Here is a 23149-nt window from a genome sequence, read left to right on the forward strand (position 1 = left end):
AGGGACTAGAGGATGTGAGATTTCAGGGATAGCTGGATGAACCAACAGCAGGTACCAAGGAGGATCCCCAATAGGGGGTACTGTGTTTGGTGAAGGCACCACCCAACAGGATGTGTGCATTTAAATTCACCCCAAGTACCTTTTTTCCATACTTATAAAATTGGCCTGATTATCCCTTCACAAAGTCTGAAAAAGAAAAAAAATTTTTCACACATCAACAAGCTGTAGACTTTAGATTCAAAATGCCCTTGCAAACCCACAGGAAACGCTGTTCTTGTGTATCATATCGCAGCACGAAGTCCCCACTTCCTTCAGGGGGAAGAGAAAGCCATCTGGCAAGAGTTGGTCTCGGCTCTTTCCCACCACCCCCCTCCCTGCTTAGGGTTCTGCAGAGCGCACCACACATACCTCCCCACCCACTCTGGTCCATCCCACTCCAGCAGAAGCATCAAGCTTTATCCTCAGGTCTCCTCCATTCTGTTTACACATCTAGGCTGTATATGCTATTTATATGTGTTATTTACATGACCAACACCTTGCACGTAGGAGGCACTGGGTGTTTTTGGAGGGGTGGGTGGATGGGTGAATGATGCATGGATTGATGGATGGATGATGAATGGAGATGGATGGATGGATGGATGCAGGGATGGATGGATGGATGGATGCAGGGATGAATGAATGGATGGATGGGTGGATGATGCATGGATGGGTGGATCGATGGATGGGTGGATGGATGGATGGATGGATGGACAGTGCATGGATGGATGGATGATGGATGGGTGGGTAGATGGATGACACATGGATGGATGGATGGATGGATGGATGGATGGATGGATGGATGATGCATGGAAGGATGATGGATGGGTGGGTGGATGGATGGATGGATGGATAGAGAACATTCCATCTGGCCTTCAGATGCCCTGACCAACCTTTTACTTAGGAACCTATGTTTACATATATTCCTTTAATTCAAAAGCTCATCATTAAATATTTTTAAAGAGTTTGATGGAAGCAGTATTAGAATAAGGCAATTTCCTTTCTCAAGTCACCATAAGTGGAAATATTAACATCAGATAAATACAATTTAAAGTATGAAAATATTACATAGGACAAAGATGGGTGTGTTGTATTTGTAATAAATCAATACTAATAAACCAACAGCAGTTTATATTCCACTTTCCTGGCACTGTCTTAAGTACCTTTCATTGACTATATCATTGAAGTATCAAAAAGAAGTTACACTGGCATTACTGTCACCAAGCTTTTAGGAGAATATAAAATAGGCCCACCCTTTGCTAGAAGCAGCCAAGAAAGACTTGAGCTCAGATGTGTCTAACTTCACACTGAAGACTGGACAAAACTCTGATGCTTCAACACAAAACACATTCAAAATATATCAAGTAAAATTTGTTTTTAAAAAGACAGAAATGTGTTGGAAACACCTCCCTATCATAGTGGGGAAGATTCTCATTCCATCCAATCTTTGACAAAGCGGTAGATATAATTAAAGGTATAAAAAAGCATTTAGCAAGAAACCAGGAAGAAATCATAAAACCAAGAAAAGATTGGAGACTGGAACAGGAATTAATACATCAAGAAACAGAATGGAAGGATAAATTTAAAGGATGGCTATTTAAGGGGGAAATTAAATAGTAACTCTGGCAAAGCTCATCAAGAAAAATTTCAAAAACAAAAATAGGAACCTCTCAGTAAAAATGAGAAAAGGTACAAAACTGCAGATGGCAAGATTTTCCAAATCACTTTTTCAAGTTGCTACAGAAAAAATATATATACAATCAGCATGTAGAGGCAAATATATGGTAATAAATTAGAAATTCAATTAAGTGGCTATCCTTGGGAAAACATAACATATTTGGAATTACATCCATGATCACAAAATAAATTGGAAAAATTGTCAAATAACTAATCCCAGAAAAAGCACTAAATCTCAAAGGTGGTTGTACTAGCGAGGTATAGCAAATTTGCTCAAACTTTTAAAAATCATTATAAATACTTTGCCATTTAAATTCTTCCCATGTATTAAAAAACAAGAATATAATGTAGGTTTCCCAGATGTTTTTATGAAAACAGCAAGAGCTTGTCAAAGATAGCAAACCAAAAAAGTAAACTACAGACCAATTTCACTAATAATTATAGGCTTAGAGATTCTAAAAATAATGTGAATAAACTTAACCCAATAACACAGTGGTGGAAAAAAAAAAAAAAAAACAATGCCAGAATGAATCAAGCACTGAGGAAGGGTATAGTAATACAGGTAGACATGATTGCTGAGTTTTGCTCTGAGCACAGATATTTTTTAAGCAACAATGCTATTTTCTGCAAGAAAGTTAAAGCAGTGATTAGAACTAGTGATCAAGGGAGAGGGCAGGTGACCGGCCAAAGAGGAGGTTGCAGAATGAGGGTCCAGCGGGTCTCCCAGGCACTGTTTCATGCCTTCAGCTCGACCGCCCGCACTCACATGGCGAACAGAGTGGCGGAGAAAAAGAAACTCTTCCAGGCGGACAATGACCTTCCAGTGCACTTGAAGGGCGGAGGAGCCGACAACATCCTGTACCGACTGACTATGCTGCTGGTTACGGGGGGGGGGGGGGGCCACCGCCTACAGCCTGTACTGCTTTGGCTGGGTCTCCTTCCCCCACAAGAAATGAGCCCAAGAAACCTGCAGGACCTGAGGGACATGAACAAGCGTCAATAAATGTGCTGGCTTCTTAGGGAGCCCAACCTAAAAAAAAAAAAAAAAGAACTAGTGATCAAGATAATTTGGAAAGCATGTACTCTCAGTGAGTGTATAAATTAGTTACAACCTTTCCGCACAGCAATCTGGCATCAAAGACCACACTCTGACTCAGAAATTCCAATTGGAAGAATTGTGATGAGTTGACTGTAATGACGGTATAGGCAGGTGCTCTGATAGGTTAGCTCTGGGTGTGTGCTGGTCTACGAGACAGAGGCAAACTTCACCAAGCATAAACTTAAAAATCTTTGTGCATCAGGGCCCGTTTTGCCAATCTAACAGCCATGTGACATAAACATGGCTGGCTGGCTGGCCGGCCGGAAGATGCAATACCACAATCTTCCCAAGCAGTCCAGCAGCTGATTACAAATGCATGAGCCAGCCTAACCCAACTCCACCCAGCCCAGCCCAGCCCAAAAGAACTGGCCTTAAGTGCAGACCAGCAGAGCTCAAAAGGTGGTTTTACACCTCTAAGCTGTGGGATGTTTTGTTACACAGCAAAAGCTAACTAATACAGGAACGTATCCTTAGGAAAGACTCAGAAATAACCAGCATAAAGACAGTGTTTCTATTCAGTAATAGGGGCTGCTTAAGTAATGGGTTTAGGTAATGTGGTACCCATTCAATGAAAATGTAGACAGTATTTAAAATCCCTTCTAGAAAAAGATTTGATGGGACAAATATTTGCAATACACCACTTAGTGAAAAAAAAAAAAAATACTGTAAAACAGTATTAGGGTATGAAACTATTTTGTAAAAAAGAAAGGAAAATAAGTACATATATTTATATGCCTGAAAAAATACTGGAATGACATAAAAATATCAGCAGTGATGATCTTGGAACATGATTTTTTTTTCTGTGCTTTTCATATTTTCTGCCTTGATCATAAGGCAAGGTTCGTCAACAGTCCCTGGACCTCTCGGGGGGCTGAACCTGGAACACTCCGAGCCCTGAAGGACACTACTGAGAAATGCTGGCATGGATGTTAGAAAATCCTTGTCAGCCCAGCTGGGAAAAGCAAACAGCAAGGCATGGAACAGACCGCCATGTTGCTGGCAAAGGCCTCACACCAAGAATAATTTATTGACTCCCAATCCAGAGAGATTTCCTGACTCCCTGCTACTCTTCAAGTCTCAGTCTGTCCTCCAGGCTCCCCCGCTCATGCCCCCATCTTATCTTTCCCTTTATTTACACTTCATGCGGGTTTTCTGAGTCCCTTTCAGGGGAAGAGCAGAGAATCAGATGGAGGCTGGTGGAGAGTTATCCAAAGAGCAAGCATAGCCTAGGCCCAAGGACAGCTCCTGTCACGCTCCATCAGACAGCTCATATTTTAAAACTATGCACAAGGGCCATTGCAATTTCACTGCATAGACTAAGTGATCAAGGAAGAGAGATTCCCAATCCTGCTGAGCTGATAAGGACTTAATAAGATGGTTCCCTTCACATTAGTCAACAGGAGCAAGGACTTGAGGTAGGTGACAGGCTGAGATCTGAAAACGTGAGCAATAGTCTAATTCTGATGCTAACTCAATTCTGAATATAAGAATTCGTTTCATCTCTCTGGGCCATCTTTTCCTCCCCTGAACAACGGGCCCATGACATCCCCTCAGCTGTGCTAAATTCCCCTAAGAATGGAAAGTTTCTTCTTTTGTTCAGTGCTGCAAACCAGCAGACACTCAATAGCTATAAAACAAAACTATCCTCCTACTGGCCCATGGGGTTCCACACGAAGAGTGGATAAATAGGAGTAAGAACGTTCTAATGGATAAATCATATCAGAAACACAACATATGTGTTTAAAATATTCAGTATATTTTAAATAAATATATTTAAGGTAGTTTTTTACTAATATAAATAATATGCTCATCCCTTATGATAAGAGCTCTGAAGCTTGGCAATACAAGGTTTGAGATTCACTGAAATAAAAATTAAAGCTCGTGACCTTAAAATAATTTAATCCACCAAATCAGCTCTATGGCATCCAGAAGAAACAACTCTTTTAACCAACCATGTTGTCAGTCTTTAAAGTCTGGGACAGCCAGCACAGAAGGGCAAAGGGGGTGCTGTTTCACAACATTCTTAATCCCCCCTTAATTGAGATAATATTGGTTTATAACACTATATGATTTAGGGGAACAGGTTCACACCTTGTCAGGTGGGTTACCACCTCACCCCCACCATCCAAGCCCCCAAAGTCCTTTACCCTAGACCACTGATTGTGCCCCCTCCCACTTCCCCAACAACAACAAAAAAAAACCACAAAGGAACAGACAAAACTAAACCAAAAAAAAAAAAAAAACCCTAGAAATATAAATGCAGAATTCACAACATTCTTATTGAGACCTAGCGGGGAGAAAAGTAAGCTTTCCCAACACAACTGTCTACCGCCCATTAAAATGAGTGTTGAGGTCCTCATCAAAGGTCTCCTCCCAAGGGCTCCCAGTAACAGGTACATCTTTATCACTGAGACCAAGGGAATCATGCCACTTATTAACAGACATTTGTTTCAGCAAATGTCACAGGGAGATGTGCGATCCAGCCGTCTCCCAATTTACACACACTTGAGAGCTGTTGGTGATACAGCCCTGGGAGGCGTGGGCTGGGGGCCTGTGGTTTTCACACATTACACTGGAAAGGATTCTAACTGTATGAGAAGGTAGGTTGTGGGATGCCAGCCAAGCTAAACACTGACAAATTCCCTTCTGGTCAGAGCCTGCAAAATCTCTGTGCCATCTTTGGTGGAAGCTCCCTTCTTGGGTCACTATGATGGGCAGACACAGGGTGTCCTCACTCACAAATGGCTCCATTAAGATGTTCATCATCCTACCAAACAACATAGTTCCTTGCAACTGGGCACTGAATCGAGAGCTGAAATCACCCCAACTGACCAGTTACTCTAACTAAAAATGCTATGCTTCAGACCTCCCTGGTGGCCCAAGGGTTAAGTCTCAGTGCTATCACCACTATGGCCTGAGTTGGATCCCCAGCCAGGGAGCTGACCCACATGGAGAAGCAGACCTCTCCTTTCTCGCCCGCTGCTCCCCTCAGCAGTATATTTCAGTAGATCCACCTTTTCTGCTCCCTACTCTGTCTCTGGTGAATCCTCTCAACCTCTGGACTTCTGGCCTGCACCCCAGTTCTTGTATATTAAAAAAAAAAGCATGCCTCATCCTTTTTTGAACTGGGGATTCTAGAAAAAAATATTAATAATAACCCCTGACAAATCCTTATGCTTCCTAGAGATATGCCCAAGATAGAAAATTGGGTAACATACTCTGGGAAATTTCCAAGAGAGTGTCTTCCCCTTAGTTATATTTTTTATTATTTTCAAAAATAGTATCTAATACCCAAGCTCAATGGGGGAAAAAAAAAGAAGAGCAGAGATGCATGCACCAACGGTCATACACACACACAAACACACACACACATACACACAACCATGCATAACGTCACCACTCAATGATAAGCACATACAAAAAGAGTTTATGTTAAACAATGGTGTAAACCGACATTACCTCAATTAAATATAATAAAAAAAATAAGAGAACTCAATTCGTGTTCCGCCAGCAGAAGGGGACTCACACACTTACAAGGCTCATGTCCATCCTACCAGCCTTGGCGATCCAATAATATCACCATTTACAGTCTCAACAGTACCAGCTTTGGAGAAGCTATCACAGGATTCTAGACGCAAGGCCAGAGACCTCCATCAGATGCAGTGTGTGTGTGTGTCTGCCAATGAAACCCTTCCAGCTATCTTGTAACCACAAGCCTGCTACCCAGTCCCCCCACAGAAACCCCCTCCTGGCAGATGGAGAGTTCAAATTCTTACAGCTAACCAAGCCCAGGCCCACAGGGATGGCCCAGACAGGCTGTGGTTACAAAAAGCAGACATGACTAGGGGGTGGGTACAAAACTGGCAGTTAGGGCCAAACCAATAGCACTTGAGTCAGAGTGGTGGGTTTTGAGGATTTCCCCTTCCCTGATAGCAGCACACACTTAAAATGGGAAATAGTTAGCGAGCAGCATTCAGCTTCCTGAAGAAAGAAACTAGAGAAAAATAATGTTGAATGTCCTACCTCCAAGGCAGCCAGCTCCGGTGGCCTGCTCCTGCTCCAGCTCCTGAGAGTCCATCACCCCCCAGAGGAGGGCCTGCCTTCCCTCTCATGAAGCCATCAGGTCCATTCAAAGAGACTGGACAGAGCTGCCTTCAGCTAAGCCACACTGTGCCTTCCACCCATGCCTCTCACCAACTCAACAACCTCAAAAGCCACTCGTACTCTGCACCCTTCTTAAGAGGCAGGTTGAGCTGAACAAGGGTCTTGCTGGCAAGGACACAATACCCACCAAGAAGAAAGGACCTGTTTGAAGTTATTCTCTAAATAGGCCTTGCCATGACCAGGCTAGGAGAATGGAGAAGGGCCTGGTGCCTAAAGAAAAGGGACAGGAAAGCAAAGCAAGTGAGATTCTTAGAGTTAACTGAAGGATTCAGGGTTGCTCAAGAAAAAACTGGGTCTGGGAAGATGCTTGGGTCTCAGATGTGGAGATAAGGGCTATGGCCACACAACAGCCAGCCATCGGGCCTGCCACCTTCAGGGTGGAGAATCCATCAAGGCCACTGCCTGTTGGCCACTCTAGAAGCCTGTGTGATGCCTTGGGGGTTGGAAATTAGTTCCAGAGCTATCTTGGAAAGGAGCAAAAGAATGTCTGTGGACCCAGGGACCCCCAGACAGAACAGAAACTTCGTTCCCTAAAGTCCAAGATGACAGAGAACTGAGTAAGGCAGAGAATGGGGATGCAGGAAGGTGGACTCTGTGGGACACTCCAGGTAGAGAAGAGACAGGATAGATCATGAGGTGCATGAAGAGAAAAACAATGGCCATGACAATGACAATCCTTTACTGGGTGCCTCATGGGGCCAAGAACTCCTCTCACCCTGAACATGTCACGTCCCCAGCCCTCACAATGACCCTCACTCTGACACAGCCCAGAGCTTCTGATTCAATAGAATAACAGGAGCAAGGGGGAGAATACATCCAAGAAGGCCCTGTCCAGAGAAGCCTTGATCCACCTACGAGTCAGATCCACAGACTCATTCAGCAGAGCCAGTCAAATGCCAACAAACAGCAAAGATGGCGGTCAGGGACGCATCTATGTAAGACTTAGTTTCGAATCCTAGCTGGGGACCATAAGCAAATCTATCAACCTCTTAGCACTTCAGTTTCCCCATCTCTAATCTGGTAACAATGACACACTTTTCTCAAAGGGTTGGTTTGAGGATTAAAAGAGAAAACAGATGCAGTGGTAACAGCAAATGCCAGTCAGTCAATGAAAGCCAGCGACTGTTACTGTTAAGAGTATCGTGCTCCATGGTGCTCCTCAGGCCTCTGATGCTGGGGTAGAAGAACACTGAGACCAGGTCTATTCACTACAGGGTCAATGTGGTGTGGGCTCAGCAGGTTTTAAGGATTCTAGAAAGACACCCCAAAAATATTTCCCCACCAGCTCCCTGGTGTCTGAAAGACATATTTCCCAGCACAACGAGGTTTTCATTTCCTGTTTAAAAAGGAATCCAGGGCCTTCCTGGTGGCGCAAGGGGTTAAGCACAGCACTATGAAGCAATCCACAGCCTCTGCAGCACAAGTTCAATCCCCAGCCAGGGAGCAACCCACATGGTGCAGCAGACCTCTCCTGACTCACCTGCTGCTCCCTTCAGCAGTGTACCTCAGTCGATCTGCCAGTTCTGTTCCCCACTCTGTCTCTGGTGAATCCTCTCAACCCCTGCACCTCTGGCCTGTATCCACCAGTTCTTGTACGCATAAATAAATAAATCTTTTTAAAAATAAATAAATAAATATAAATAAAAAAGGAATCCAGCGTGGACACAGGTTCACACTGAGGGGGAACAGGCTGCATAGGTGACGGAGTTGAGAGTGAAGCCGGAGTGTGAGAAGGGGCAGGGAAACTGAGGAAAGTGGTAGAAAACCTCAGAATCTCCAGTCTGCACAAGAAACACAGGATTGACTGGGCTGGTAGAAAAGCATAATAATTAGTAAATTTCACTACTAAGGAAATAATAAGTGTGCGCAGGTCAACCTCTCTGGGGCAGTGCCTGGCACAAAGCAGCTGCTAATGAGCATCAATCATCATAACAAGAGCATCATTGTTGTGAGTATTGATGCCTTTGAGGGATACTCTACACATAAGCTTCACATCAACTCCCTGACAGGTAGGTAACATTATTTTTTCTGTTTTGCTGATGAGGAAACTGATGCTCAGAGAAATTAAATAACTTGTCCCAAATCATTCATCCATCAACTAGACTGAAACCCAGGTTTGTCCAATCCCCAAACCTCTGCACCTAGTCTCTACCCTAATAGATGATCACTTTTCTGAATGAATGAATGAGCCCATGAGCAAAGGGACCGCCTGAAAGAAGAGGTTCCCAAGTTCCCAGGGTCCTCAGGATGTGGTGGTCAAACAGAAATTGAAAGGGGAAGGCAAAGCAAAAGTTCACATTTGAAGTAAAGTTTACAAAAAGGACATCTGTTTTGGAAATGAAACTGTAATAAATGGCAAATGTTACTTCCCAGTCTGCGTGCATGTGATGTGGGGACAGACTAGGGGGCCTGGGATGAGCTCACATTGAGAAGGCCTTAGCCACTGGGTTGGGCATGGTGAGCACAGTACCAGAGCCAGAGGCAAATCAGGGTTTAGATCCAATTCTGTGACCTTGAGTAAGTAACTTACACCCCCTGAGCTCTGCTTCCCTGCCTAACATTGCTGTCACTCCTGTCCTTGAGATGCTGTTACTTCAAATTGAGACATTCTGAAAGTGTAAAAAACATACCAAATGTTGGGTCTCCCTGGTGGCACAGGGGTCAAGTCTCAGCGCTATCAAGCTGTGGCCAGCCACTGCAGCATGAGTTCGACGAGCTAACCCACAAGGCGCAGCAGACCTCTCCTGCCTCGCCCACTGCTCCCCTCAGCAGTGTATTTCAGTAGATCCACCTGTTCTGCTCCCCACTCTGTCTCTGGTGAGCCCTCTCACCCCCCGCACCTCTGGCCTATACCCCAGTTCTTGTATGCATAAATAAATAAAAATAAATCTTTTAAAAAATACATACCAAATTTTGAAAACTTACTATGAAAAATACAAGTGAAATACTCCATTCATAATGTGTTTGCATGCTGACACAATAATATTAGGGATATACAGACTTAACAGAAAACATATCAAAATTAATTTTGCCTGTTTCTTATGATGTTTTTAATGTGGTTCTTCAGAAAATGTTAAGTGGCATGTGTGGCTCAGGTTATATTTGTATTTATGACTCATGTTATTTTTCTATTGGACAGCACTGACCTAGAAAGTGTTGCTATGGGTTGATACAAAGTTCAAGATGTCATATGTAAAGTGTACTAGATGTAGCTGTTTTGTGTGTTCATTCCCCTTCACTACTTACCATCTGACCCACCAGCAAGTCCTTTCAACTCCCAGATCTGCCCATGTCTTTCCAAATGCATCATGTCTCTGTCCCCACCTCTCACCCAGATGTCTGCAGCTGTCTCCTGACTCATCTTCCCTTTTCCATACTTGATGCCCCATCTATGCTCTGCTCAACAGTCCATGGGAGGCGTTCTAAATACAAATCAGATCCTTTCCATTCCCCTCCCTCACCTAAAACCCTCCAGGTGTCCCCTATAGTACTCAATACAGAAGCTTGTTATCCTGGCCTCGAGGCCCTATGTGGTCAACCCCTGCCCACACCCTGCTCCTCTACCCCACGCCTCCTGTACCCAGTGGCATGAACATGCCAAGCTGGTCTCCTCCTCCTGGCCTCTACATCACTCATCGCAGGGCCCTGCATGGGCACTTTCCCTAATTCTGCATGGCCAGCTCCCTCCCATCTTGTGGTTGTCAGGTCACATGTCACTTGGTAGGAAGATCTTTCCTACCCTCTGTGACCTCCTCCTGACTTGATGCCTTCAAGATATTTATCACAAATTGAGCTCATCCTGTTTTTTTCCTACTGCTGCCTTGGATTTGTCTGTCCTCTTGCTGCAGTATCAGTTCCATGAGGGCAGAGATACGTCTTAGCCATTCTGTCTCCAGAGCCTCACCTGAGCATTGGAACAAGGTTGGTGCCCAGAAAATACCAAGTGAGCAAGTGGATGTGTCAGCTGGAGCTAAGGAGGAGCAGCTAGCGGCCAGATCGTCTAGAAGAATCTGCCCAAGACCCTTCCATTTCTAGTAAATCTCCACTTCTGGGCATAGACCCAAAAGAAATGAAAGCAGGGTCTCAAAGAGATATTTGCACACCCTTGTTCATAGCAGCATAATTCACAACACCCAAACAACAGAAGCAACTCAAGATGGATGGATGAACGAATAAGCAAAATCAGTATATATATAAAATGGAATATTACTCAACCTTTAAAAGGGAAGAAATCCTGACATCTGCTACAACATGGGATGAAAATTGAGTACATTATGCTAAGGGAAATAAGCCAGTCACAAAAGGACAAATGCTGTATGATCCCAATTATGTGAGGTATCTAAATATCAAACCCATAGAAACACAAAGCTCAAGGGTAGTTGCCAGGGGCTGAGGGACAGGAGTGGGAGACGGGGAGTTGATTCAATGGATACAGTTTCAAATTGGCAAGATGAAGAAAATATGGAGGGCCTCCCCGGTGGTGCAGCGGTGCTGGGTTGTGAAGCTGCCTGCAGCCTCTGCAGCGCCAGTTCAATCCCGGGCTGCTCCCCGGCCACCGGAGGAGGGTCCCACATGGCGCGCAGACCTCTCCTGCCACCCGCTGCTCCCCTCAGCAGTGTACTTCGGTCCTTCTGCCTGCTCTGCTCCCTGCTCTGGCTCTGGTGAATTCTCTCACCCTCCCGCGCTTCTGACTGTACCCAGTGCTTGTATAAATAAATAAATAATCTTAAAAAAAAAAAAAAGAAAATATAGAGACCTAGTGCTCACACGAATGTCCTGTACACAAAAAAAAAAAAAAAAAAAAAAAAAAAAAAAAAAAAACCCAAATAGTTGACATGGTAAACTTCAGGTTTTGTTGTTACTATAAAAAATTGTAATTTTTTAAAAAGATGTATTTATTTATTTATATGTACAAGAACTGGGATACAGGCCAGAGGTGTGAGGGGTGAGAGGATTCACAAGAGACAGACTGGGGAACAGAACAGGCAGATTGACAGAAATACACTGCTGAGGGGAGCAGCGGGCGAGTCCAGAGAGGTCTGCTGTGCCATGTGTGTAGCTCCTTGGATGGGGATTGAACTCGTGCTGCAGTGGCTGTGGAGAGCTTCATAGTGCTGAGACTTAACCTCTTGTGCCACCAAGGAGGCCCAAAAAATGTAATATTTTAATGCAATAAAATTTCCACTTGTGCCAGAGAACAGAGAGGAAAACTATAACTTAATCTGTTATGCTATAATTAAGCTAATCAGTTAAAGGGATTGCAAATGAGGAGACCTGGGCCAGGAGAAAAAGAGTTAACACAGGGCCTTATTCACTGCCCTCTCCAGTCCTTGACACTCACCTTGGGAGGGTGGATGTAGAGAGTCATGGGCCAGGCCCCCATGAGCATCAAGGGAGCTCAAGAGAAGAAGGTAATGCTCCTTGTAACGTCACTACTGAAGCCTTCCAGGAATCTGATCTGAGGACCTAATTAGGGATGCAGGCACAGGAAACTGATCAGAAGCTTATTATTCGAGTGCTGCTTCTAATAGTGAAAAATGCAAACACCCTCACAGACCATCCTCAGGCACCTGAGAGGTAAGGGTGGTCAAGCCACGAATGAAGACTAAGTCACATGAAAAAAGCAGTGATGAAATCCAAATTGAAAAGCAGGTGGTACCCCATGTCACCATGACCCCATTTACGTGTGAGAGAACGAGACAGAGAGAGCAGGACACACACCAAGGTAGTGGCAAGGCGGTGACGTTATTTGCTTTCTCTGCATTTTGCCGTGTTCTGTAATGAATATGCATTGCTTCTGCAATGGGAAAGAATTATTTCAAAGAAGTAAAATATGGCAGGGAAAAAATATTTATAAGGAAACCCTAGGGGATCCCAAAGAAAATTCTAGGACCCTAAGAGGCAAATTATTGCACAAAAAGAACCCCCAGTAAGGGACAGAAAACACAAAACTTCAGTTATATAATTCAGAGAAGCCTGCTGAGGCTGCCAGATACCCACAGAGACTAAAACAGGCCATTTGGAACTCAAACCAGGGCAGAGAAAACACACAAAAAAGTAATAGGACCCATCTAGAGATGAAAGATTAGACATGCAGAATCACAGAAACAAAACTGAGTGCAAGAAAAAGGACTTGAGATTCTTTCAGGTTCCAGTGCCAGCTTTGGGGGGTGGCGGATCGATTCTCAAAGCACACTCCCCACACCTCCTTCTAGGGAGCCCCTATAATTAAGCTAATGCTAAGAGGAAGGAGCCCTTCTATTTAGATGTCATGTGCGTGAGCACAAGAGGTGAGTCAGGCAGCCCCTCTAGAGCAGAAAAGACCCAGAAGTTTGTAACTGCCCAACCTCCATGGTAATCACCGAACTGGGGGTGGGGACACATGCGACCAGGTCTAGTAGTATGGCTTCCAAATCATCATCATGGGCCATACATGTCTTATGTATCAGGCACTGTTCTAAACACTATGTCTTTAATCTTCCCAACAACTCAACAAAGTTTATCAGCATCCCCATTTTACAGATGAAGAAAGTGAGGTGCAGAGAGGTTAAGTAACTTGCCCCAGGAAACAGGTCATACACGATAGAGGCAAGATTCAGATCCAGCAAATTGTGGCTCCAGACTCAGAATCACTACACTCTTCTCACTTAAAAATCCAGAATTCGTGTGCTTCCCAGATTATTCCCATACCTGTTTGTAAGAGAGTCATATCAAATTACCTGGAAAACCTCAGGGTGGAACATCCTTGCACCTCATGAAAACAAGCCTTGCTTAATTGGGTTGCCACTTCCCCACCCCCACCTCTACCACTCTGGTTCATGGCATCAGATTCTCTACTTCCTAAATGCCCACAATTCTCTACTTCCCAAACAAGTGCCAGCTCTCGGCAGGGGCCAGCCGGCACACAGCCACACTCCACTGCCTCTTAAGCACACAGGTTGAGCAGGCAGAGGGACAGACCCTGCTCCACACCTGCAGGACACATGGACAGTGAGCCTCTCTGTACACCCCACTCCCCTGTCAGTAGGGCAGGTAGAAAAAAACAGCAGTCAGGCTGACACTCACTACTCACAGATTCCAGACTTGAAAATCACCTACTTGATAAAAGTCACTTGTAAATCCCCAAATCAATATTCATGGTACTTTCAGGATTGTTCCCAGGTATGAGCAGAGTGGCAAAAACTTTGAGTCACCCAGAGACACGCTCCCCGTTGAAGACATGACAGGCTGCCTTCTTGTTTCGGTTTTCATGCTGTAAACAAGTATACTTTGTGCCATATATGTGGCATGGTGTGCTTCTGCATTCTGTGCTGTTTGTTGGAAACTCTGCTGTTTAAAATGTGTTCCAAAGAGCAAGGAGGCTATGGTGTGACTTTCAAAGAAAATATGTGTTAGATAAGTTTCTTTCGGGCAGGAGTTATAGTGCTGTTGGTCTTGAGTTCAATTTTAATGAGTCAACAATAGATATTACATATAATGCCTTTCAATAAAAACACATCTATAAGGTTATGTTTAGATCAGAGGACAAAACCGTGTCCAGAAGCTCACAGAAACCTAAACCTGCATTTTCCCTGGGAGCAATGGTTCAGTGTGCATGAACTCAGCGTTTGCAGTGACTTTATAGAATAAAACCACCACGATAACAAGAACTTACAGCTCATAGCCTGTCAGTCATAAGTGAGCTGATGTCACTAAGGAACTTGGATAAGGCTTTGGCAATGCTAAGTCTGGGTAGCATTCTCCATCACCACTAGCACAGATGCTTAACTTGAAAACTGAAATGGGGGGGTGGGGAAAGTGCTCCAATGCTCAAAAAATACACAGAACAGCTAGTGTTCTTAGACTGACCTGAGTTCAGTGAGACTTTTGCGAAGCCCAGAGAGATATTTAGAAAGACAGCTTTGATGGTACAGCACTGCATTGGCGATGAGCTCAGAGGGAGGGTCTGGCTTAGGTTGGGAAATAAGATTCCAGAATATAGGCCCCTGGGGTTCGCCCACTAGGGTCCACTCCTCTAGGTTTTCCTTCTTGACTTTCCTTGAGGAATATTACATAGGGCCTTGGTGTGGTCACATGACTCAAGGTAGGCCGACCAGAAGCTCCCCACCTGACTCTGCATTTTAAATAGTTATTCATGCTGTAATGTCTTGCAAGAATAGACCAGAGCTTCTTTGGTTCTAGAACTTTCCTAAGCCTAAGTCATCTCTTCTTTCACAGCTCTGATTTCTCTCATACCCTTGTAAAAAATTCATTTTGCCTATGTTAATCAGAGTCTGTATTTGAAATGAAGTGCCCTAACTAAGATTGGGATTTTCAAGGGATAACTTTCTTTCTGCCACCCTTCCCTGCAACACAGAGCCTCAGAATAAAGAAAATTATAGTGCTAACCGATTCCACCAACTTCACACTTTGAGTTAGAGTATTTTGAAGGAAGGAAGCAGAGCAAATAAATTTATGAACATTCAGATGCCCTTACATAACTTCAGTTTCTCTGGCCCAAATGAATTTTATAACAGGGTTTCAAAAGATCTCACAAATAAGATCACCAAACCATTGCTTAACCTAGGATCCCAGAAGAATCCTGCAGAACAACAACAAAAAGGCCCACGAAGAGGGAACATCATTCTGTTTTACAAAAATGGAAAGAAACAGTGGGTTCTGCAGATGAAAGAGACAGATAAAGAGTGAGACAACTAACGCTAACCTCATTTCCTTCCTTTTTGTGTATTTTGCTTTGCTTTGCTTTGCTTTGTTTTTAGAGGGTTGCTAATCTGGTGGACAAGGGAAGTGTGATATGGAATATGTCTCTGGACTCAAGCAAAGCTTTCCTTGATATCATTCACCAGAGTCTTTTGGGAAAATCAGAAAAATATCTTCAGTCCTCTCAATTAGTGACGAGTTAAAGTTCCACAGTCAGATGGTAGCAGAATAGAGTTTGCCTTTGTGACACTTACATTTGTTTCAGACCTAGCTTTGCCAGTAGACTGTGGCATCTGTGAGTGAAGGGAGAGCATCTGTCTGGGTCACCTTGTCTCCCATACCCAACAGTGAGCCTGGCACATAGAGAGGGGCTCAAAAACTACTGTATATGTGCATGCATGAATGACTCAACGGATTTATGTTGACCTGGTAAGAGTTGCAAACATAAATGTTGCAGGGCCAGCTGGTCATGGGGATTGAGGTAAATGGGGAGACTGCAGGAATCATATCAATCCATAGGAGTCCATTCTGTGTCCATTCTGTCCACTCTGGCCCTGGGGCCTGGCAGAATGCAGACTGTGGGCTACCAGTTATCAAGATCTTTCAAATTATTGTAAAAATCCAAATTTTAAATATAGGTTACTAATTTTTTTTAAAAAATATGTTTTCTCTCCTTTCAGTTTTAGCAAATAATGTGTAGGGTGACACTGAGCCCTTGGGCACCCACCACTGAGCTCAGCTAAAGAGGGGTCCTGGCTGTTGATCTTCAGTTCTGTCTTATTCGGTACTTTTATCATAAGACTTGGAAAAAGGATCAAATGAGTCACGTTCAAAAACAACACATAACTGAGAAGTAGAATAAGCAACAGAATAAGTTGAACCGAATAATATAAAGTCTAGAAACCCAACTTGGATAAAAAGGGTCTTAGATTAAGCATTTGTGAATCACTTAAGGATTTCATTAGACAAAAAGCTCAGTGAGTCAGCAGTTTGAAAAGGTTGCCAAAAAATAGTTAATGATTTTAGGCTAATTGAAGTATATTATCTACATCAGCAATTGCAAATTGGTGGCCCATATATTGTTTGGCCTGCAAGTTGTTTTTTAGATTTCGAAAGTAAATAAATTACCAATACTCTGAAGTGAGGAGGTTTCTTATAAATTTTCCGATTTCCTATGTCTTTTGAAAATAATAAGAATTTGGCAATAACTGTCTTGAGCTAAGTAACAGCCACCCCTTTGAGACAGGACATGCTCCCTTCTTTATTGCCACAGTCCCACCACTCCCTGTCACTGTTCCATCACCAAGACAATAGTTGCCAACTCTCATCATCCTTGGACTGTTATTTTTCCCATGATACACTTAAAAGAAAATAAACATTCTTCAGTACCCACATCTTATGAAAAGAGGGGGAAATAAAAGCTGCACTGAAAATTTGTATTTTTCAAAAAAGTATACATTTCTTTGTATTTGTGAAGAAAATTCTTAGGGTTTGATAAATAGGTATTTCTTTTTTTCTTTTTTTTAAAGATTTATTTTTTATTTATACAATAGTTGGGGTACAGGCCAGAGGTGGGAAGGGTGAGAGGATTCACCAGAGACAGAGTGGGGAGCAGAACAGGCCGACAGACGGAAAGCACTGCTGAGGGGAGCAGCGGGTGAGACAGGAGCTATCTGTCCCACCATGTGGGAATCTCCCTGGCTGGCCAGGAATTGAACCCACACTGCAGAGGCTGCCAACAGCCTCACAGTGCTGTGCTCAACCCCCTGCGCCACCAGGGAGGCCCTCTTTTTTTTTTAAAGATTTACTTATTTGTGCATACAAGAGCTGGGGTATAGGCCAGAGATGCAGGGGGCCAGAGGATCCATCAGAGACAGTGGGGAACAGAACAGGCAGACCAACCGAAATACACTGCTGAGGGGAGCAGCGGGTGAGACAGGAGAGGTCTGCCTCACCATGTGGGTTTCTCCCTGGCCAGCCGGGGATTGCACTCATGCTGTAGAGGCTGCGGACCATTCATAGTGCAGTGCTTAACCCCTTGCACCACCAGGGAGGCCCTAAATAGGTATTTCTTTTTTTTTTTTAAAGATTTATTTATTTATTCATACAAACACTGGGTATAGTCAGAAGCGCGGGAGGGTGAGAGAATTCACCAGAGCCAGAGCGGGGAGCAGAGCAGGCAGAAGGACCGAAGTACACTGCTGAGGGGAGCAGCGGGCGGCAGGAGAGGTCTGCACGTCATGCGGGACCCTCCTCTGGTGGCCGGGGAGAGCTGGGGATCGAACCAGCGTTGCAGAGGCTGCGGGCAGCTTCGCAACCCAGCGCTCAACCGCTACACCACCAGGGAGGCCCCTAAATAGGTATTTCTTATATCTAGGATACTTCGCCCCCTTAAGGTACCTACATGACTCCCGTAGGTATTTGAAGGAGACCCCAGTCTAGACCATAAGCTGTGATGGCTCATGTCTACTCATTGACAGGCAGACTGGAACTTAAATTACAGGGGACTTTGAAATCCACTATTCTTAAGTGCATGGGCAAGCTATATAGATGCAAAAATTGTTAAGTTCATGTATACAATAAAATTCCACACTGCCCATTTATTTCTTAATATCTGTAGGCTCTGACACAGAGAGAGAGACATTGTTGGTAAAAGTTGTGGAACTGAATGCTTAGCCTGGTGTGATTTTAGTAAATATCTGAGTATGGAGGTATGGGAATGTACTTGTTATAAGCATAGAAGAGCAGTTTTCCCATCCAACCTTGAAATTTAGAGATTCTGTGACGTTTCCACATTCATGACAGTCAAATATAAGATCAGGAAATGAACAAGTTTACAGAGGAAGATAAGAATCTAGTGTCATTAGAGGTAGGTGTCCTGGACTGTAGTTTAGAAATGATCATTTTGGTGAGGTTGAGAGGGTATGTATATAAGAGAGCCTCCAAAAACAGGTAAAGGAGCAATGTGAAGCAGATAAACTGTTAGGCGCAGCCTCCAGCTGAGACGCTTTCTCCAACTGCCCTATTTGGGATCCAAATACCCTGTCGGGGTCTCTGCCCATCCCTGGAAGGTGTCTCTGAAACCCACAGGAGCAGACCCCAGCAACAGCATCTTCCATATGCACCCTTGCCACCCTGCCAATGGCCCCTGGGTGGGCTCTTGACCCAAGAAAGGACAATCAGGTTGTCCCAGAAACTTGGAATAAGGCCCAAGAGATACTGTCTCTCTCAGCTGGGAAGCAGTGGACAAGGCCAGATAGAGCCTGGTTGACCCAGTGCAAACACAGACCAGAGAAAGACAGAGAAAGGAAAACAAAGCAGTTATGCAGGAAAAAAGAATTCCTAGCCCAGAAACACAGCCTGAAAAAGACACAGCCAGTCGCCTGTGTCCCAGAGGTTTTCCAGTTCTTCTATCAAATCGCTCATGATCCCGCTCAACTTCCTACCCTTCAATCACACACGAGACCTTCCAGCAGTGGCAGCAGTTTGCCTCACACTCAGAGAGGCTCACATCTGCGCTGCAGTAGGTGCTTTGCACATAGGAAATCATTTCTCTTCCTGAAAATCCCGTGAGCTGAGATTATTTTCTCTCTCTCTCTCTCTCTTTCTCTCTCTCTCTCTCTCTCTCTCTCTCTCTCTCTCTCACACACACACACACACACACACACACACACACACAGAATCTAGTAACTTCCCAAAGACTGCCTGGCTAGGAAGTAGCAGAACCAGAATCTGAGCCCAGGGTAGCCCCAGGGGCTCTGTGTTTAACCATCAGCCATTCCTCTTGGCTAAAATTTGCTTGAGTGAATTTCCATCACTTGTGACCCAAAAAGTCACATGGACTTGGGGAAAAGCAGCCACCTGGAGAGTGTTGTCACAGAACCCTGCCAGTTCTTCATGCTGAGCTGGCCAGGCAAGGACTGTTTCCTGCAACCAGGATGGCTGCTGGCACCAGGGCCTTTGACCGCAAGCAGGGTCATGGAGAGCCATTTGAGTGCTGATTGAGCACCCCCCTTGACATATAGTGAGCACCCACTACGTGCCAGCTACTGTTCTGAGCACTAGAACAGCAAAGGACAAGAAAGGCAAGAAAGAATCCTACTTACACAACGCTTTCTAGAAGAGAGAGACATATCAATCATTCAAGTAGTTTGGGACGCCACAACAGAAAGAAAAATGTGATGTGATCCAGGGGATCCTTTAACGAGGGTTGCTGGCTTCTCAGAAGAGCTGGTGAGTGAGCTGAAACCCAAGGGCAGGTCCTGGGAATGTCAGCGAGGGGCCTGGCAGTGGGAATGGGTTTGGGAAACTCAGGAACAGAAAGAAGACAAGAGACAAGAGGCTGGAGGCCACATCCATTCCACAGTTTCTATTAAGGCTCACAGAGAAAATGGCACAGGCTTTGAGCCCTGGCCTATGACAGAGGAGAGGGAAGGAGCAAGGGCGGGCGGTTGCAAAAAAACAGCCAGTTCTTCTTTCCTCCTTGTCTCCACATCCTTGGCAATGTGACTTCGCAGCTCCTCTTCTCGAGAGGCAGAGCCCAATCCCCTACTTCCTGAGCCTGGGATGGCCTGTGACTTGTCTTGGCCCGTTGAATGCAGAAGTAACAGTGTGCCAATCCTGAGGCCATTTCTCAGAGTCTTCACATGACTGTTCTTGGAACACAGGGAGCCTGCCCAATCACCCCATGAACAAGCCTGGACAGCCTGCTGGACAGAAGACCCTCAGCACCCAGACTGCCTTCTGCTCCAGTTAACACATATGCCAGTGAGGGAAGCCACCATACACCAGCCAGGCCCCTCAGACAACTGAGCAGCTGACCACGGGCACCCAAGCAAGCCCAGTCAAGATGGGCAGAACGGCCCAGTCGACCTCTGGGGGCAGGCTGCAATCACGAAGTAGCTAACTCCTCTAGGGTAGATGCCCAGACAGAGGCAGGCACAGGAGACTGTAGAAACGGCTGGCATCAGCCCAGAAGAGTCTGCTTCATGCCATTACTGAACCTGGCCAGGCTCCCTACTGTGCAGGGTGTCCCAGACGTGGGCCAGCTGACAACCTGCAGCAGCAACTGCTCTGACACGCCACTGTAAAGAGAAACACCTAGTGGCTTCATTGAAAAGCTCCAAAAGAGCAGTTAGAAGGAAGCGCTGGTTCAGACTCATGATCTGGAAGCAGATGGATGGTTTCAAATCCAACCCTCACTAGCTGAGGTGAGTTGCTTACCCTCTCCAACCTCTTATTTACTCCCTGGTAATGGAGTAAATAAGTAAGGCACATAGGAGAATACTCATGACTACAAAGTGTTTGCGATTATTATATAGAAACAAAAGACAGGGAAACCCCCTGTGCAAGGCCCAGGGCATTCACTGGCGATAAAAGAACTTCAGGTGGAACACAGATGAGGCCTGCAATCACACCCAGCCATGTTTGGTGCAAATTGTTCCCTTTCCAGTTCTTTTTCAATCCTCCTGATTATATCCAAGGAGAAATTCTCAGTTTGGTGCTTCCATGTGGGGAACACCACGCTAGTATTTACGCAACACCTCTGGGAGCAAAGAGGAAGGATATTTCAAACTCAGATCCTTTGTCAACTACAAGACTTAGCTAGAATTTCATAGCACTGTTTAAATTATGTTCATTTTCACTCACTGATAATTTATGATGCAATTGTTTTTCCATTCACAGAGTGATACATTTTCCATTAAAATAAACGCGTTGAAATGAAAAAAAAAGAGGCTTTTCCAAGAAAAATCTTTATTTGTTTCTTAAAAAGGGCAGGTAGCAAGCACATGGATATAACAGATATCACAAAGAGCACAATATTAGGGAAGATGAAATAAAGAAAAGAACATAAATAGGATCTGGACTTTAACCTGGCTCAAATTCCAGCTCAGCTAAGTTACCACCAGCAGCAGTATGGCTAGATTAGTCAGCTTTTGCTCGTAAAGCTGCAATAACAAGCAAAATTCTAGCGACATAGGATATGCAAAGTTTAGTTCTTGCTCATGCTGCATGTTATTATAATGATCTGTGGCTCTGTATCATTGCTCCATATGTGTCTTTGACATCCCAGAATATGAGCCAGGATACGAGCCCTTTTTGGTCATGTGAATAGAGGGGAAAAAGCAAACCATGCAAGATCGCTTAATGTTTATGCTTATATGCAGAGTATATCATGTCTGCTCACATTCCACTGGCCGGTGTATGTCACATGGCCAAGTTCCACATCAGTGGAACAGCCATGTACATCCCTCCTGCAAGTAAATACTCTATGTCACTGAAGTCGTGAGTGGGGATGCACAATTCTCTTAAGGGAGGGGAACAAGTAATGATTCAACAAGACAGTCTATACAGTGACCCTGGGCAGGCCCTCTCACTTCTATTTCTCCATCTATGAAATGAATATACCCACTTCAGCATCAAGTTCAATAAATACAAGTGCCTCTCTCCTTCCCCAACTTCTGTAATTCACAATTCATTCAGGACAGCTCAGACAACATTTAGAAAAACCTTGGTAGACCAGTTGTATTAAAATATTTGGTCCAAGATCTATAACCAGCCAAAAACAGATCCAAGGGGACCTGGTTCTTCGTGGGAGGTGGGACACTGCCCTCCCCAAGCCAGTCACCATCCCCTCCATGCCATTCATGCCACCACTTTGTGAAAATATTTTTGGAAAGACACTTACCAGTTCTGGAACTAAAGAGAAAATAGAGAAGAAATGATTTTATTAATCAATATCATAACATTAGTGTAGTGATTAAGAGCACATGAGGTCATGTCTATGACCTTGAACAAGTTAAATAACTGAACCTCAGATTATTTATGCATAAAATGGAGACAATAATTATTTAACCTACAGGTTACTGTGAAAATTAAAGGAGATTTTTCATATGCAAGGCTTATCATTGTGCTTGGCCCACATAAATGCTCAATAAACAGAAACTCTTATTAATGCTGGCACATGTCCCAGAGGATAGGCATCAAGTATTTCAAATCAACATTTGCAACATTCCCAATACAGGGAAGCCTTTGCTTACACCAACTGTATAAGTCTACATTCAATTTTTGTTTCCTCTTCTATAATATAGAACATTCACGGGCCTTGCTCTCTGAGAATCCCATAGAGACAGACTGACCTTGCCTCCATCTATAAAAAAGATTTTTAATTCCTTTCAAAGCATCTGAAGAAAGAGAAGGCACAGAGGTCATTTCTGAAAATGATAAAGGCGTGTGGACCACGGCGACACTGGCTTCCCCTTGTCTCCATTTGCAGGGCATTTCAGCAAAGGCTGCAGGAAATAACCAAGCAGCCCCTCAGAAAGCAGACCCCCAACCAAGGATCTCCCCATACTATTCTTGGGAGCCGGATCCCCTGTTTTATGTGTGGTGACTGTTTTCAGCAACAAAGCTTAGTCCATCTCCCAGCTGGAGGACTTGTCACCAATTACTTGGAAAAGAGATGAATAATTA

At 44.3% G+C, this 23149-nt stretch overlaps 1 protein-coding gene and 1 pseudogene across 3 annotated transcripts in view; one reads left to right on the plus strand and one right to left on the minus strand.

Annotated features, from left to right (window-relative positions):
- PRKCB (protein kinase C beta) overlaps nt 1-23149 on the minus strand; it is a gene marked incomplete at both ends in the record, with an annotated part of 248868 nt that overhangs the window by 199567 nt on the left and 26152 nt on the right. The gene's annotated exons all lie outside the window — the stretch shown is intronic.
- Nucleotides 2417-2737, plus strand: LOC311182523 (cytochrome c oxidase subunit 7A1, mitochondrial-like; annotated as a pseudogene). The gene has a single exon. The product of its transcript is annotated as a cytochrome c oxidase subunit 7A1, mitochondrial-like (transcript).

The sequence above is a fragment of the Talpa europaea genome (genome assembly GCF_964194135.1).
Source record: "Talpa europaea genome assembly, chromosome: 12".
Classification (NCBI taxonomy): Eukaryota; Metazoa; Chordata; class Mammalia; order Eulipotyphla; family Talpidae; genus Talpa; species Talpa europaea.